General features: G+C 54.3%; 2 long non-coding RNA genes across 28 annotated transcripts in view; one reads left to right on the top strand and one right to left on the bottom strand.

Annotated features, from left to right (window-relative positions):
- LOC128071673 (uncharacterized) overlaps positions 1–4914 on the bottom strand; it is an 87649-nt gene extending 82735 nt beyond the window's left edge. For 5 of the 8 annotated variants that reach the window (XR_008201966.1, XR_008201964.1, XR_008201960.1 and 2 more), the window contains exon 1: positions 4543–4914. This is a non-coding gene — a long non-coding RNA (uncharacterized LOC128071673). The remainder of the gene's footprint in view (positions 1–4542) is intronic. The other 3 variants (XR_008201961.1, XR_008201963.1, XR_008201962.1) reach the window with 3 other exon arrangements.
- Positions 1–12889, top strand: part of LOC128071672 (uncharacterized) — a 67826-nt gene that overhangs the window by 43260 nt on the left and 11677 nt on the right. For 17 of the 20 annotated variants that reach the window (XR_008201957.1, XR_008201958.1, XR_008201940.1 and 14 more), the window contains 2 exons: positions 826–915; positions 12092–12257. This is a non-coding gene — a long non-coding RNA (uncharacterized LOC128071672). Of the gene's footprint in view, positions 1–825; positions 916–2214; positions 3929–6554; positions 6713–12091; positions 12258–12889 lie in introns of those variants that run through there. The other 3 variants (XR_008201950.1, XR_008201949.1, XR_008201946.1) reach the window with 3 other exon arrangements.

A 12889-nucleotide genomic window follows, 5' to 3' on the forward strand; every position in this document is an offset into this window, starting at 1 on the left:
TGACACAACCTGTCATTATTTTAATTCCTGCTTTCAAATGAGATGTCTGCCAGTCTGTATGTTAAAATTATGTATTTTTCACCCACCACATTAAGAATAGCTGAATATGACATATGGCTTTATATCTGTAGAGCTCAATGTATTTTTAAGCCTTGAACGAGATTTTGCTCCTTTTAAAACTCACAGAGTCCAGGTAGAAGAGGCTAAGGCAAGGTTAAACTGTTCATATCTTGTCACCCCATGATTATACAGCTTCTATCATCTCTGCATGCTTTTATACATCCTGGAATCATGGAATCAAAGTCACAGACTGGCTTGGTTTGGAAGGGACCTCAAAGAGCATCCAGTTCCATGGGCAGGGCTATCAACCACTAAGTTAGGCACTAGAATCTATTCAGTCCTTTGTGCTGGATCTCCTACTGCTCCCCACAACTTTCCCTGTTCCAACTTCCCAGGGGAAGGCTCGTGGCTTCTTTCTGCAGTTCCTTTCTGCAGTTCCACGTGGCCATGGAGCATCCTGTATGCATATTTGGTTTCTTTGATCCAGTGAGGGGTAGAACAGCTTTAATTGTCCTGATCTTAAAAGTTGGGAGGCAGGGACAGAATTATGGCCCTAACCTGAACTTCCATTCGAAACCATGATCCATCTCCTACCTTGGCACAGATTTAACATCAGCTGTATGGTATAACTTCAAATCATCTGCACTCAGGTGGTGGGGAGAAAGACGTAGCAATGATATTTTTCAATTTGCTAATCGATCCAGTTCATTTAAGCTTAGGAAATTAGGCAAAGGCACTCAATTTCTTTATTTCATTCATTTACAGGTCAACTTTACCTGCAGTGCTGAGCTACAGTGACAGCATGACTTTTGTGACTTGCCTCGAGCAGGAAGCTTTCAAAGCCACGTGCCAAAGGTAAGTCAGTTTAATAACTTTCTTATTTGTATACATCCCTGCAAATATTGTACGTTTGCAAGGGAACTTGGAGGGGAATTGGAGCATGGCTCTGTGGATAAGACACAGCCCTGGGAGCAGGGAGCCCTGAGAGCTTTGCTCCCAGTGCTCTCACTGTACCGAGGAGGTGCACACGCTGCTCCAGCTTTAAAATAGTGCAACACGATCCTTCCTCCACGGCTCAGAGCCTGGGGGTGGGGAGGGAGGTGAAAGAATAGCCCAGATCCTCCTTCCCGTTTTGGGTCTGGTTTACTATCTTGGGTGAAGAGAACATTAACTGTGCGTGTCATTACGAGGGAGGATCCTTTGCTCGTCTTTGCTCTCACCTTTCAGTGTTCTTGTGGCACAGGCCAGGTTTAATTTAGTCTGCGTTAGGAGAAAATACACGTACATGGCACAATGGGCTTCCTCCTCATTTTCATTTTCCCTCACTGCTATGTAAATCATGGCTCTAAGTTTGCAAGAGGTTATGAAACCAAAGGGGTTGCACCGATGGGGAGCTCCTTCTGGTTAGTCCTGTGTGTTTGTCACGCTGCTTAGCATTGTAAAACTTCAACAAACCAAGCCTCAGATCAAAAGAGACTGCCTGATATTTCCCTAAGCAACACATGAAGAAAAAATGCTGTCAAACGAAAAGTAATTTACTAAGGAAATCTTTATAAACACGGACAGACAACGTGCAAGTCAGAAAAGCACTGTACTGGAGTTTCACTTGCGGGTAGAGATTTCAAGTTCTCCAGATAGAGTAGCTCATAGATTTGACTTGGAAAAGCGACCAACATTAATATTTAGCCAGGGGCTGTGACAGCCAATCAGTACACTGCCATACAGTGGGATCTTTGTGAAATTTATTCTTTTATAAGAAAGGATGTTCATGCACGTAGCACATTCAGCCAGAAACAAGGATATGAAGAGCCCTGAAAAAGTACAGCTGTTTTCATATCCTCTTCTGCCAGCTAATGCTGCCTGCTTTTCTGCACACCTCTTTTTTAATTCTTCGTGCAGTCTGGAGTGCCTGTTTCTCACCTGATGAACTACTGCAGGTTTCCTACCGTGCTCCCATCCTTTATATGTGATATATTTGTGGCTCTGACCTGGGCTGAGAGTTTGCTTTCGGTCTGTGCTGGGTGTCTCCTTTGTACACGTTCTAAAGCAACGCCCCAGTTAACTAACAACATTTACGCATACATAGTATTTAGAATGTTAACTGCACTTCGAGAAATTACTCATCAAAGCTATCTCTTACGACTTTTTATGAAGCACGAATGCCAAGCTCGAAAACTGTTCTACAGAGATCCGTCAGTACCAGCGGAGGGTCAGGCAAGACCCGGCAGTAGGGCTCAAGAGGAGGAACTGCTGAGAACGACACTTCTCGTTTCCAGAAATGAGAAGAACCGAGAGCTGCGTGCAGATTCCTCCAGGAATGCGATGAGAAGGGCTGCACCATCCCTGTCCTGCTGCGGGAAGGGAGGCACTTCTCTCTCCTTTCCCACTTTCTGTAAAACACCACTTACTATAAAAGGACAGCTGGATCCGTGCCGCTCCTTCTGTGCCTCAGGCTCCATTTTTTAAAACTTTTTTTTCCTGCCCTCACCTTCCCCATCACCAACAAGCGCTGCGTTTTTCCGCCGTTCAATATTTCGGCCGTCCGGAGGGGACACCTCGGAGCGCAGACGGGCCGGCTGCGGGCTCCCCAAAAGCGGCGGCCGGACTCGCAGCCTCGTTAATTCCGCACGGCGCTGCTCGTCGGCGCAGAGCAGGACGCGGGGGCTGCCGCGGGGCCGGAGGGGGCAGCGCTGCCCGCAGCCGCGTTCCCGACCCGGGGCCGGCCTTAGCGGTGGGGCGGAAGGGAAGCGTTGCGAACTCGAAACGAAAGCTTTAGGAACTCGCGGCCGAGGCCTTCACGGCCACCGGGGAAAACCGCGTGTGACTAGCAGGACCTGCGAGGCGGCGTTTCTGGAAAGAGCCGCGAGCGAAGAGCTAAAATATATTTCAAGAATTGAAGTATTGGGCACGGCCGCAGGGACAGCCTTTTTCAAGCGTGAGAAGGGACGGCCGTAACGTAGCCGCGTACGCAACTGAGGCGATCGAAAAGCAAAACAGACGCGGGGAAAGGAGAAGCGAGCGGGCGACGTCTGTGCCAACCCGCGAGGGCCCGTTGCTGACCGCGCCCGGAGCGCTGCGGCACGGCGGCTGGCTCAGCCCACGGCCCTGCACGGCGCCGTCCCGCTGCCCCGAGCCGCAGCCGCAGCACGGAGAGGCTTCGACCCCTCTGAGCCTCGCTGCCGGGACGCTTAGCGAGGGGGAGATGCGTACAGAATGTACCGAGAATTCAGCCGAGGGGCGAAACTCTCGCTCGCTAGTGCGGAGGAAACGGAGCGGAGCTACAACCTAGCAGGACAAAGGAGACACTATTGACTCATTCCAGACTGCCGACTTAGCAGCTCAACTTTGTTTCCTTTTAACTTTAGTAACAGTAGGAGCTCAGAGCTCCCCGCTCGATTTTCTGCACAAATAGAAACACCTGGACTTCAAAACAGCAACGCTCTTTGAAGCCACCCCGAGCCATTAACACATTAAAAACTCCGTGCGCTGCCGAGCAGGGCCGGGCGGTTGCCTAAATCCCGCACTAAGCCGGTGCCCGCTCGGGGGAGAATTTTGCACTGCTGCCTTAAACTCGCAACAAGTTTCAAAAGTGTGAAAAAACACTTTTTTTGATCTTTGCTACGGGCTTTGCAGCGTGTAAGTAGGCGCTGTTATCTTTGCACGGTGTTAAAAGAAAAAGAAAGAAGAAAAAAGAAGAAAGGAAAAAAGAAGAAAGGAAAAAAAAGGAACAAGGAAAAAGGAAAAAAGAAAAAAAAAAACCCAACAACAACAACAAAGCATTTTTGCTGTTTTCCCGCACCCCGAGCTTAGGAGCACCAGCGTGGGGCGCGCCAATCGCGGACGCGCGCCGGCGCGCGCGGAGCGTGACAGCCGCGCACAGAGCGGGGGAGGGAGGGGGGGAGAGAGAGAGAGAGAGAGAGAGGGAGGAGAGAGAGAGAGAGAGAGAGAGAGAGTGGGCGGGGCCTCGGCGTCCCATTGGCCAGACGCACTGTCGCTCAGGAGACGTCACAATACGGCTGGGGCAGCACTGTAAACACTCGGCGGCGCGGGTGTGTGTGAGCGCGGGGGCGCGCCTTTCTCCGAGCCCGAGCCGGGGTGGGGGGAAACGCGCGCCTCCGAGAAGGGAGGACGCGCGCTCCCGAGGTGTCGGGTGCGCGCACGCTAAGGTAGCATCACTACAGAAAGGATGATGTAATTCTCCCTCCGCGGGAGGTTGGGGGGGGCGGGGGGTGTTTGGGACACGCGTGATCGTGACCATCATCCCCCCACCCTCCCACTGAGCGCGGCAGGAGGAGGAAGAGAAAGGGGAAGACGCGTGAACACCCCCACCGCGCCGATAAAAGCACCCCCGAGGCGCGGGGGAGATGCGCATGGGGGCTCGGAGCCGCGCGTGGGGAGAGGGGTTCGACCCGCGGTGCGGTGCGGTGCGGCGGGCGGGGAGCGCCTCCCGCCTCCCCCCTGCCCTCCCCGCCCGGCACTTACTGTCAGCGGGGGAAGCCCGGCGCCGAGCCGCTCCGCCGCTCGCAGGACGGTGCCAGCGCAGCAGACAACGAGGAATCAAAAAATAATCGCGCACGGATCTGTAATCTTCCAGTAGCGAGAGAGCGGCGGGGGAGGGGGAAGGAGGCTTCGCTTTTGAAAGCGGTGGCAAAAAAAAATCAAATCAAAATAACGCCCCCCACCCCCCCGGTTGCCTTTTTTGTGCAGTTTCAGCAAAGCTGCGAGGAAGTTGCTCCTTTTGTTCCACTATTTATAGATTGCGTCAACATTGCGAAAAGGAGAAGGCGGAGCGGCGGCACTCGCTCCTCGCCGGGGGACGGGCCGCGGGGACGGGGACGGGGCGGGGGGGACGACACGGCGAACGGCCCGGCGCACACGCGCGACCTCGGGCACCCGCCGGCCCCCCCCTCCGGGCCGCGCCCCGCGGCTCCGTGTGCCGGGGCGGGCGGCACGGCGCGGCTCCGCTCGGTGCGGTGCGGCACGGCACGGCTCGGCGCCGCCCCGCAGCCCGCAGCGGGAGGCGGTGCGCGCAGAGAAACCTGTTGCGGCCTCGGGGAGGCCGGGGCCGGGGAGACCGAGCTGCGAGGAGCGGCCCGCGCCCTTCGCAGGTGCAGCCGGCCGACAAAGCGCTGCTCCCCGGGGCCGGCGGGATGAGGCGAGGACGGGCAGCGCGGAGCCGCCAGGGCCGGATCGCTCTCGGCTTTCCACCGAGAAACGCGAGCGCACTTTGCTGGCCACGGGCCAATGTTTTCTAGAGTGAATGTAAACAAAGAAAACTGCAAACACGAGAGGACGGCCTTCCTCCGCGGTCGGGGCGAGGGAACGCGTTCCCGAGCGGTGCCGGCCTCCGTTCCCCGCAGCGCACCGGCCAGACCCGGCCCGGCCCCGAGGGACCTGGCGCTCCGCGGTCGCGGGGCAGCAGGCCGACGTGCCCCGGGAGGGCGGAGGCTTCGGTCCTCCCCCGGCCTCGAAGCGCTGCCCTCCCGCCGACAGCGGGGCGAGGCCGACCGGGCTCGGGCCGGGCAGGGCGGGAGCTGGGATTCCCCCCCGAGCCGCCCGCGTGAGACGTGCGGATTTCCCCTCCCGAGTGACGGTGGATTTCATCGCGCTGCGGGGTTTTCGGGAGAAGAGTCCCTGCGGAACGCGCGCGGCCCACGGCGATGGGGCAGCGGAGCGCGGTGCCGCTCCCGGACGGCTCCGGAGGAATGAAATGAAAGCGGCTTCCCGTGGCTCCCAGCTCGGGCTGCGCCCTCCGGATCCCGCTCCTTCCTCGTCGTTGCGGAAAGAAATAAAACGAACGAATATCTCCCGGTTCGAAGGCGGACAGTGCTCGGTTTCACTGAAAAGACGGAGTTTTTTTTTTGTGCGGGAAGTCAAAACCGCAGCCCGAAATGAGCTCCCCGAGCTGCCCCGGGGCCGGACGGGGCTGATGGGAGAGGCCGGGACTGGAGAGCCTGCGGGGAGAGCTCGGGGCTGGGCTGAGGGCGGGCGGGCAGCGCTCTGTCCTCGCAAGTGTTGGGGAAAGGGAGCGTGGGGAACCGGGAATGCATCCATTGGCGTCGGTTTTGGTGAGAAGGGTGCTGCAGCGAGCGAGGAGCGAGCCGTGAGGGGAAGGGCTCAGATACGTGCAGGGTGCTTTTTTAAAAAATTTCTTTTTTTCATTTTCTCTCTTTCTTTCTTTTCTTTCTTTCTTTTCTTTCTTTCTTTCTTTCTTTCTTTCTTTCTTTCTTTCTTTCTTTCTTTCTTTCTTTCTTTCTTTCTTTCTTTCTTTCTTTCTTTCTTTCTTTCTTTCTTTCTTTCTTTCTTTCTTTCTTTCTTTCTCTCTCTCTCTCTCTCTCTCTCTTTCTCTCTTTCTCTCTTTTCTCTCTCTTTCTCTCTCTCTCTCTTTCTCTCTCTTTCTCTCTTTTTTCTCTCTCTCTCTCCTTCTCCTTTCTTTTCTCTTTCCTCTTTCTTTCTTTCCCCCCCCCCTCCACCTCTCCCTCCGACGTTCTCAGAGCCGCACGTCTCTTCCCGAAGGCACACCGACCGCTCCCTGCCCACAAGATGCCTCGTAGGCAAAAGTCAGCACGGGCCGCGGGCTGCTTTCCTCTGGGACAGATCAAGGAGCTGATCTGACCCTCCCCCCTCCTTCCCCGACCTCCCTCCCGCTTCTCGCTGTTCCGCCCGCTCTGTGACCCAGAAGCGGCAGCGGTCGCACAGCGGGGCTGCCACCCTCGGGCCTCACGGCCGGTCCCGGCTTGGCACAGCGGGCGCATGGCCGGGCACCTCGGGGCAGCTCCCTGCCGCTGAGCTTTCCTTTCCATCCACGCTGACGAAAAGGCTGAAATGACCTCAGGACTCCCTCTTTTGGGAAGAAGCCTTCAGCCTCCCTCGCTCCTCTGCCTTCCAGTGCCCATGGGACTGGGGGGGGGGGGGGTGGGGGGGGGGGGGAGAGGAGGGGGGGAAGCTTTTACTTCTCGTCCTCTCTTTGCAAACTTTCCGTCCGTATCGGGACGCGCCGATGGGGATGGAGAGATCAAATCCCATTTCCTTCCCCATTTTTATAAAAACAAAACTTTTCCCAGCCCTCTCTCTGATGCTGGTCACCAGCAGCTTCCCCAGCTCCTCCTAAAGCAGAGGGGGCTCTGACGACGGTGGCTGTTGGCATTTGGGGGCGATGCTCCGCTGTCCCAGTGCCGTTTTCCCGGAGCGCGCTTGGCGGCCGGGCTCGGGGACTGCTAAACGGAGCGGAACGTCAACGCCTGTACGATTTTCAAAGCGCTTTAAAAAATTATATATTTAAAAATAAAATAAAATAAAATAAAAACTTCCCTTTGATGTGATGGAAAAATCGCGGTGTAACGTCGGGAAACGCAGAGATGACCGGGGGGGGGGTGGGGAAGGAGAGGAGGAGAGGAGGGGAGAGGAGAGGAGAGGAGAGGAGAGGAGAGGAGAGGAGAGGAGAGGAGAGGAGAGGAGAGGAGAGGAGAGGAGAGGAGAGGAGAGGAGAGGAGAGGAGAGGAGAGGAGAGGAGAGGAGAGGAGAGGAGGAAAAGAGAAAAAAAGGAAAAGAAAGGAAAAGAAAGGAAAAGAAAAGAAAAGAAAAGAAAAGAAAAGAAAAGAAAAGAAAAGAAAAGAAAAGAAAAGAAAAGAAAAGAAAAGAAAAGAAAAGAAAAGAGAAAAAAAAAAAGAAAAGAAAAGACGAGCTCGGCCCGAGGAAGGGCTCCGGCTCGCCGCCGCCGCCCCGCCCCGCCCCGCGCCCCACTGCTCTCCACCGCTGCCCCGGGGGGATCCGGCGCCGCTCCGACCCCTCCGGCCCCGCACGGTTAAAGTGACGGGATGGGCTCAAAAAGAGACGTGTTGGGAAAGAGGGATGGATGCGGTCCGCGCGTCGAAGCGAAGAGGCGCTTCTACCGAGAGCGTGGGGCTTTTTTTTACATTACATATATATATATATATATACATACACATTTTTTTTTTCTTTCGGTCTGGAAACTTTTTGTGCGTCTCGAGCGGCGTCATTCCGTAATTATTATTTCAGCCCCCGTCGCTTGTAGGCGAGCAGGTTGTTGTTAGGGCCGGGCCGAGCGCCGCTCGGGATCCCCGCAGGGTCGCTCCCAGCCTTCGCATCGCAAAGCGAACCGTTGCGGGGCGGGAGGGGCGCGGGGCGGTGCGGCCCTATGAGCGCTGTGGGGGCCGCGGGAAGGGCCCGGGGCGGGGAGAGCTGAGCGGCGGGGGCTGTCCTAGGGCAAAGTCGTTGTTCGGAATTGAGTCGAGGTTGGGTTTTTGTTTTTGTTTTCGTTTTTTTTCCTATGTAGCTGGGAAGTGTCAGCCGTAGCCTTGGTTCTGTGTACGTTAGCGGCGGAGGCTTGGAAACGTGTTCGTCACGAGCGGCTGAGGGAGGTTATATATATATGTGCATATATATATTCTGCAATTTGTGACAGCCTTTAGCGAAAAATCTCAATAACTTGCGCTGGGGTAGCGCTTTCCCAGCGTTTTGCCTTTTCCTTCTTTTTCTTTCTTTCCTTCTTTTTCTTTCTTTCTGTCTTTCTTTTTATTTCTCTCTTTCCTTCTTTCTTAGTATTTCTTTCTCCCTTCCTTCCCTCCTCTTTCTTTCTTTCCTTTTCCCCCATTTCTTCCCTTTTCCTCCCTTTTGCTCCGTCCCCGAGCCGATGTTCCGGAGCCGTCCATACAACCCCGGCCGCCCGCTCCCTTTCCCCTTTTCGTTCCCCAGCTCCGAGCTCTCCCTGACGACGCGAACCAAACCCCGGTGTCACAGCTTTCCCCCTCTCCAGCCCCATTGCCCTCTTCGTCCCCTCCACGGCACCTCTCTGTCCGTCCGTTTTCTGACGCGCTTCTCCTCGCAGATGTCCCACGTCCCTCATTTCGTGCCTCCTTCCCTCCCCGGGCGCTGCGCGTTTCGCCTCCCGCCCAAACTTGGCGTAGGTTTGGTGTGAGCTGAGGTGATCGATGACCGCGTTATCTTCCCATTTTGGCACGATTAAATGCGGCGATTTTCAGTGCCGTCGTTAAAAATACCGAACGCAAATGCTGAGCGCGCTGCGTGTCCCGAGACTCCGATTTGCCCCGGCGCACGGAGAGTTGTTTGACGGGCAAAGAAAAGTGACGGATACCTTTCAGCAGGAGCTCAAAAGCAATTAACCAAAAGAAAAGAAAAGAAAAGAAAAGAAAAGAAAAGAAAAGAAAAGAAAAGAAAAGAAAAGAAAAGAAAAGAAAAGAAAAGAAAAGGAAAAAGAAAGGAAAAAGAAAGGAAAAAGAAAAAAGACAAAAAAGAAAATCTTCAGACAATCAGAAAACGCTGCAATACCGCTGGGGGAAAGAAAAAAAAGAAACAACAAACAAAAACTAAAGCAACCAACAATCGTTTTCCGAGCGGCTTTGAGTCTCGGCATGGTTTCCTCGGGGCTGCGGGTGCCCCGTGCCGGTACCGGCATAGGGACATCGCGGGGACACCGCGGGGAGTGGCGGCGGGGCCGCCCATGGCCGGGCTGTGCTGCAGCTCCGGGCGGGTCCCGGCGTCCCCAGAGCTGAGCGGCTGCGGGGGAGTGCGGGGATTTCACCGATGGAAACTTTGCGGTGCGCTGAAAATACGTAAACCTTAGCGACAACGACGCGGAAAGTAACTCCCGGCTGCCTGAAAAGCTAGGAGGAAAAGAAGGGAAGGGAAGGGAAAAAGAAAAGAGAAAGAAAAAGAAAAGAAAAGAAAAGAAAAGAAAAGAAAAGAAAAGAAAAGAAAAGAAAAGAAAAGAAAAGAAAAGAAAAGAAAAGAAAAGAAAAGAAAAGAAAAGAAAAGAACAAAACTTTCAGGGGCTGTGAGTGAATTCCATTCATTTCACCCCTCAGCATCGCACCGACAAATGCGTGTTGGGGCGATTTAGGACTTTCAGTTTTGCTCCCGCTCTGCCCGCTGTGCTCCCTCTTCCCGCTGCCACTGTCCCTGTGTCCCCAGATCTCCGTGTCCTTGTGTCCCTATATCCCCCTGCTCCATGGCCCCCCGTCCCCATGTCCATCAGTTCCTAATATCCCCATGTTCCCCTGTCCCTATATTCCCTTGTCCCTATATCCCCCTTGTCCCCATATCCTCCTCCCCCTTGTCCCCACGTCCTCCTGCCCCACATCCCGTGCCATGTGCGCTCTCTGTCCCCCCGCCCCTGTCTGAGACCCGGCGGAGCTGCAGCTGCTTCCAAGCGATCCCCGTTTCTCGCTATTTCATTGTCACAGTTTCTCGGGCCCGGTCCTTATCTCTCCCCGCAGACACCCGCGCAGCGGTCGCTGCCCCCGGAGCGTTCCATGCCCCATCCCCCTCCCCCCGGGCTGCGGCCGGAGCCGGGGTTCTGCCTTCACCTCCCCCCTCCCCCCGCCTACCCCGGGCCGCTCAGCGCTCACCGCCGCTGCCCTTCTTTATCTCCTGGCTTCAGCCCCGACTTTGCGGGAGGGGGAAATGCAAAACGAGTGCAAACGCAGAAAAAAAATTCGCGTTCGGCCATTTTCTGCTAAGTTGACGCCCCGAGACAGTTTGTCCGAGGCGTGGAAACTGGACGTGGAAACTGCAAACAACGCACCTGGGCTGGAAGCTGTGTGTCGTCTCCCCCCCTCTCCCCCCCACCCCGTTCCTCCCTCCCTCCTTCCCTCCTCCCCCGTGGTTGTCCGGGACCCTCGCAATGAGGGCACCCGGAGGGGCTCTCTCCAGGAAGACAGCGCTAGGATGGTGTGGGGCAGTCGAGACGGTGCTAGGAGTGTGTTGGGACGACCTGGGAGCGAGGAGCATCGAGTAGCAGGGCCGGGCCGGGCAGGACCGATCCGTGCAGGGCGGAGGCTACAGCCGCACCTGGGGGCCGGGCGGAGCGGCAGGGCTCAGAGTCCCTCCCGGCCCCCGGCTGCAGCTCGGCCACACCAGCGGCTCTGGGCGGGAGCTGCGGGAAAGGGGAAGGAAAAGGAAGGGAAGAGAGCGCCGCGCTCTCTCTGCTTGAGAAGCGTCCGCGTCTTCGCGTCTCCTGGATGGAAAAAATCAGTATTTCGCCTCCAGCTGCTAAAATCGGCTCCTTCTGGTTTCTCTACACCTGCTGCTTTCCTCTCTTTTTATGTCATTGGGTTTTGTAAACCCTCCCCGTGCCCCGGGACATCAGCCGCCCCTCAGTGCCCGCACGCTGCGAGCCGGTGGAGCTCTTTGCGCACCTTCTCAATAGCGCTCACTAAAGACGTGCGTGGTGCTGCACGATCCCACGAGGCGATTTCAATCGCTGATGAATTTGTTTGGCTTCGCGCTGAGACTGTGGGGATTTGACTCATCGAGATGTAAATCAAGAGTAAATAGAGAAAAAGTGTTTCTCTGCATCCATCTGAATTTACATTTCAGCTTTTTAATAGATAAGTTAATGCTGCTTCTCTGCCTCTAATTAATAACTGCTCTAGGGGGAATTCCGGGAAGAGAAACGGGGAGGATTTGCGTACTGAAGGGCTAATGCACAGAGAAACGTTGCTCAATATCTGTGACATCCATCCGTGCGGATACAAATGGAAGTGGTTTGAGGCACGCAGCGTGCGTATTTGTGGCTGGGGATACACGGCTGCGTAAGCACCGTCCCCTGCTCTGCTCCTGTCTGTATGCTGCCTGCTTAGCTTAGAAGCATTCCTCTGGGAATGATCATTTCCTGGGGACCCAGAAGGCACCCTACTCCATGCAGCAGTTCTGTTAGCTTCCAGTGAGTTGCAGCACGCTCCCAATATGTGATCATGGCATTATAGCCCAGACAGGATGAGGTTAGAAGCAAGGCAGATAAAAATTATAAAATGTTACATGAAAAAAGATGCCTTGTTTGTTATTAAAAGTGTGTCAGTGTAAAATGATATTCAGAAAATATTTGCTCATCACTTAATCACCACCTTATTTCAGCAAATGCAGCTTGCCATTCATTATAGCTAACATCGAGTGTCTGTACTGCACACGATGATGCAAGGGCTGTAACTTAGTCAACACAATCTGCATATCTTTGCATACTTGTAGCCTTGCTTTATATATGTACCTACAGATTACAGGAAACAGACCAGCAATGCTTAGAGTTGGAAAACACCTCTAAGACCATCAAGTCCAACCATCAACCCATCACCACCAAGCCCAGTCAAAGAACCATAGAGATTGGGAAAATACCTCCAAGACCATCAGTTTCAAACCGTCATCACAGTGCACTTAAATCAGTAAGTTCAGAAACGTTGGCTAAGTTTATCATGTGAGACTGTCATGCATTGGAGAGCACCCTGAATTTCTTGGTGCTTGGTTTCTTATGTGGGACAAAGGCTCAAGTCCTTCAGTGTCACCTGGGATCATTGGGCAACCAAATCCTGAGCAGCTGTTTCTCTTTGGGTGGTGTAAGTATGCAAGTGCATTTAGATGGTGTGGGGGTAAACCTTAACCCTCCTGAGAACAGGAGAGAATCATTGGCCATGCTGGAAAGGTACCAATAGTCTTCAAGGTTAATGCCATACAAAAAAAAAATAATAATGCTATGGGATGAGGATGGGATGGGAAGGCCCAGCAAGATGAGGAAAGGATGACATGTGCCTGAGGTACTGTGGTCACATGGTCAATTCCGTGGTCCAGTCAATAACTGGACTGCTGACACAATGTTTTCAAAGCTCCTGTTGTAAATGATGTGAGATGATGCAAGGACCCTATCAGGGGGATTCCTCTGAAGTGTGTAGGTAGAAGTTCTGTACTGGGCTACAGTAGGAGCTACTCTTTCTTGCACTCAAACTGTTCTCTAAAGCAGAGTCGCAGACTTGTAGGGCTTGGAAGGGACCTCTGGAGACCAACCTTTACTAAAGCAGAA

This window comes from Tympanuchus pallidicinctus, unplaced genomic scaffold (genome assembly GCF_026119805.1).
Source record: "Tympanuchus pallidicinctus isolate F22 unplaced genomic scaffold, pur_lepc_1.0 scaffold6, whole genome shotgun sequence".
Classification (NCBI taxonomy): Eukaryota; Metazoa; Chordata; class Aves; order Galliformes; family Phasianidae; genus Tympanuchus; species Tympanuchus pallidicinctus.